Here is a 4954-nt window from a genome sequence, read left to right on the forward strand (position 1 = left end):
TTTGCCCATGCTGTTCTCTTTGCTAGGAATGCTTTCTTCTACCCTGAAACTCTATCCCCTTAACCTAAAATACCCTCGTCCTATAAAACCTAGGAAAATTGACTTTTTTTTTTCTTCTATAGCACTTTCTTCATTTACTTTCCCATTCTCTCATTCTTCACAGAGTAGACTATGGTTTCCATTTTGTCCCCATTGAATTCTGTAAGTACTTATATTTTTGCAGTAACCAACCCATCATAACAGTTATTTGTGTCCCTGTCTGTTTTCCCTAACTAAACTGAAGTCATTGAGGGAATATAAGATGCATTGTTATTTATCCCCAATCCTTAGCATGACTTTGATAATGCAATAAATGCCTTAAAAACTGTTGGTTGTAGTCACTGAATGAATGCTATGGCTTGAGCAGTATTTTTTTTATTCTATCCCACTTAATATTCAAATAAACTATAAAATGAAGAGGTATAGTATATAGCGTATGAGGTCCCTTTTCTATACTTCTAGGATTCTAGTAGTTGTAGAAATGATCTACACTTTGGGAAAGAATGTCTAAAGTGAAAGTGACCCTGAAAAATTGTAAAAGTTGCCAAAATATGGCAGAATAAAAGTTCAGCTAGTTCATTCTATTACAAGGTAGTATGCATTAATATGTATTTAAGGAATGAATTACAAAGAATTCTCAAGCACAAAATGTATGGAACTGTAACAAGCATAAATAACTGAAACAGATACAAAGATAGCATTTTCAGATTGCTGTTTGTGTGGTCCTCATATGTGAGCTTTGCAATCTTTTAATGATCATGCCAGGTAACAGGAAGGAGTTGGTAAGAGGCGGCAGTATAATAATACAAAACAAGTGAGATGATGCAGACTTCTGTCTAAGTCTTTAAATATCGTATCATAACATTGAAGGTATTTGAGTCTCATTGGTGCCCACTATATTCAGTCAATAAAGAATCATATTGAGGCATAATCACCAGACAATGGAATGATTTTCTGAGAAAAGCGGTGTGTACTTTCCTGACCTTTGAAAGTACAAAGTAGTCTGTCTCCAAGATGGTTTAATTGTATTCCCAACTAGGTACAACCACTTTGGACAGCTCTTTGTTATATTCACTTTTTTTTTTTCTTTCTTTTTTTAGGAGACAGGGTCTTACTTTGTTGCCCAGGCTGGAGTGCAGTGGTGTGATCTCAGCTCACCACAGCTTTGACCTCCCTGGCTCAAGCCTGCCACCTCAACCTCCTGAGTAGCTGGGACTACAGGCACATGTTAGCATGCCCAGTTCAATTTCTTTTTCTTTTGTTTGCTTTAGAGATGAGGTCTCACTATATTGCCCAGGCTGATCTCAAACTCCTGGGCACAAGCAGTCCTCCTGCCTCATCCTCCCAGAGTGCTGGGATTATGGGCATGAGCCACTGTACCTGGCCATATTCACTAAAATTAAACACATGCCTATCCTATGACCAGCAACTCCATGTTCAGGACTTTTATGACACAAACAGTTAATAAATCCCATTTAATATGCTATCTGCTTGAAGACCAGATAGCCTTACTAGGTACAAATACAAAATAAAAATACAATTTGGGTGTCTTATACATTCTGTTAAGGGGAACTTTGCTATTGCTGTAGTACAGATGTTTTCAAACTTTGTCTTAGCTATGGAACTTTTTCTTCAAATGTTATCTCGTGAAAGTTAAGTGTCTCGTGTAACAGTTAACTTACAATTAATTCACTCAAATGATATATATACATATATATACACACACACACACATATATACATATACATGTATATATACATATATACACACACACACACACACACACACAAAGTGCATTGTCAGTGAGCAATAATATTTTGAAATGAATCTTTTTTTTTGAGCTGTAGGTCTCAACCAGTGGGGCTTAAATTATTCAGTTTGTGGTTAGGTGTGATGGCTTCCACCTGTTAGCCCAGCACTTTGGGAGGCCAAGGTGGGTGGGTCACCTGATGTCAAGAGTTAGAGAACAGCCTGGCCAACGTGGTGAAACCCCATCTCTACTAAAAATACAAAATTAGCAGGTGTGGTAGTGCACTCCTGTAATCCCGGCTATTTGGGAGGCTGAGGCAGGAAAATTGCTTGAATTTGGGAGGCAGAGGTTGCAGTGAGCTGAGATCATGCCACTGCGCTCCAGCCTGGGTGACAAGTGAGACTGTCTCAAAACAACAACAACAGCAAAATCAGTATGCAATACTTAAAACAGATGTGCGGCCATCCAGGCATTATTATTTTATTGATAGAGCACAGGCAGAGTAGATTTAGCGTAATTTGTACAGACCCCATGATTTTTTGGAATAGGTAATGAGCACCGGCTTCAACTAAAGTCACAAGCTGTATTAGCCCCTAACAGCAGAGTTAGCCTGTCCTTTGAAGCTTTTAAGCTAGACACTGACTTCTCTAGCTATGAAAAGTCCTAGCTGGCATTTACTTCCAATAGCAGGCTGTTTCATCTATGTTGAAAACCTGTTGTTTAGTGTACAATGTTCATCAGTGTTCTTAGGGTTCATCAATGGTCTTAGCTAGATCTTCTGTATAACTTGGTACAGCTTCTGCATTGGCACTTGCTGCTTCACCTTGCACTTCTATGTTCTGGAGATGGCCTCTTTCTTTAAACCTCATAAATCAACTTCTGCTAGCTTCAAACTTTTCTCCTGTAGCTTCTTTACTTCTCTCAACCTACGTAGAATTGAAGAGAGTTAGGGCCTTGCTCTGGATTAACCTTTGGTTTAAGTAAATATAGCTGGTTTGATCTTCTATTCAGACCACTCCAACTTCCTTGTTTTGCTTTCTTATCTTTCATGTGATCCCTGGAAAGTAGCATTTTAAATTTCCTTCAAGAACTTTTCAGGCCACGCGTGATGGCTCACACCTGTAATCCCAGCACTTTGGGAAGCAGAGGCTGGTGGTTCTCTTGAGCTCTGGGTTTGAGACCAGCCTGGGCAACAAACCCTATTTCTACAAAAAAGTAGAAAAATTAGCCAGCCTTGGTGGTGCACACATGTAGTCCCAGCTACTCAGGAGGCTGCAGTAGGAGGATTGTTGCTGCAGTGAGCTGTGATCATGCCATAGCACTCTAGCCTAAGTGACAGAGTAAGACTCTGCCTCAGGAAAAAAAAAAAGAAAAAGAATTCACAACCTGGCTGTTTGGTGTAAGAGGCGTGTCTTGGCTTTTGACTTGCCATCCTCACTAAGCTTAATCATTTCTAGCTTTTGATTTAAGGTGAGACATGTGACTTTTCCTTTCACCTGAACACTTAGATGCTATTATAGGATGATACGGTTTGGATGTTTCATCCCCTCCAAATCTTGTGTTAAAATATGACCTCCAATGTTGGAGGTGAGGCCTAGTGGGAGGCATTTGGCTAATAGGGGTGAGTATGGCTTCATACCCTCCTATCAGTAATGAGTGAGTTCTTGCTCCGAATTCACATGAGATCTGGTGGTTTAAAAGAGTGTGGCAAGTCCCCTCCTCGCTTTATTGCCCTCTCTCACCATGTAATATGCCTGCTCCCCCTTTGCCTTCCACCGTGATTGTAAGCTTCCCGAGGCTCTTACCAGAGGCAGAGCAGATGCTGTGCCATGCCTGTATAGGCTGCAGGACTGTGAGCTGAACAGACCTCTTTTTTAAATAAATTACTCAACCTGAGGTATTCCTTTATAGTGACACCAAATAGACTAATACATAGGATTATTAATTGTCCTAATTTCCACATTGTCATGTCTCGGCAAATAGGGAGGCCCAAGGAGGAACAAAGAGACAGAGAACAGCCAGTTGATGGAGCAGTCAGAACACATAAGGTTTTTTTGGTTACGTTTGCTATCTTATATAGGTCTGTTGTGTCCCCAAACAATTACAGTAGTAACATCAAAGATTATGACAGATTACCATAATATATAATAATGGAAAAATTTGAAGTAATATGAGACTTAACACAGGTGATACAGAGATACAAAGTGAGCATATGATGCTGGAAAATGGAGCCAACAGACTTGATTGACACATGGTTGTCACAAATGTTAATTTTATTAAAAATGCAATAGCTACAAAGTGCAAAAAAAATGAGATATGCCTGTAGTTGGAATCACACAGCATGTAGCCTTTTCAGATTGGCTTCTTTCACTTAGTAATATGTATTTAAGGTTCTTCCGTGTCTTTTCATAGCTTGATGGCTCATTTCTTTTTAGCACTGAATAATATTCAGTTGTCTGGATGTACCAAGGTTTATTTAGCCATTCATCTACTGAAAGACATCTTGGTTCCTTCCAAGTTTTGGCAATTATGAATAAAGTTGCTATAAACATTTATGTGGAGGTTTTTGTGTGGACATAAGCTTTCAACTCATTTGGATAAACACCAAAGAGTACGATTGCTGGATTGTACGTTAAGAGTATCTTTAGTTTTTAGAGAAACTACCAAATCATCTTTTAAGGTAGCTATACCATTTTTGTGTTCCCACCAGCAGTGCATGAGAGTTTCTGTTGTTTCACATCCTTGCCAGCATTTGGTGTTTTTAGAGTTCAGGATCATTGCCATTTTAATAGGTATGTAATGGTATGTCATTGTTTTAACTTGTGATTGATTCCCTGATGAAATACTTTGTGGAACATCTTTTCATATGCTTGTTTACCATTTGTATGTCTTGTTTGGTTAGGAAGCTGTTCAGATTTTTGCCTATTTTTAGTTGATTTCATTGATTTCTCTTCTAATTTTATTTGTTCTACTTACTTTGTATTTAATTTGTTTTTTTTTTCTAGTGTCCGAAGGCAGAAGGCTTAAATTATTGATTTTAGACCTTCTTTTTTAAAACATGTATTTCAGTGTTACAGACTTCCCTGTAAGTACAGTTTTCACTCCACCCCACAAATTTTGATGTTATATCATTACTTTTTACTTAGTTTGAAATATATTTAACTT

General features: G+C 38.4%; 1 long non-coding RNA gene across 1 annotated transcript in view; it reads right to left on the reverse strand.

Annotated features, from left to right (window-relative positions):
• Positions 1-3200: 3200 nt before the first annotated feature.
• LOC108289416 overlaps positions 3201-4954 on the reverse strand; it is a 6193-nt gene continuing 4439 nt past the window's right edge. The window contains exon 3 of the long non-coding RNA XR_001819154.2: positions 3201-3300. This is a non-coding gene — a long non-coding RNA (uncharacterized LOC108289416). The remainder of the gene's footprint in view (positions 3301-4954) is intronic.

Source organism: Cebus imitator, unplaced genomic scaffold (assembly GCF_001604975.1).
Source record: "Cebus imitator isolate Cc_AM_T3 unplaced genomic scaffold, Cebus_imitator-1.0 Scaffold402, whole genome shotgun sequence".
Taxonomy (NCBI): domain Eukaryota; kingdom Metazoa; phylum Chordata; class Mammalia; order Primates; family Cebidae; genus Cebus; species Cebus imitator.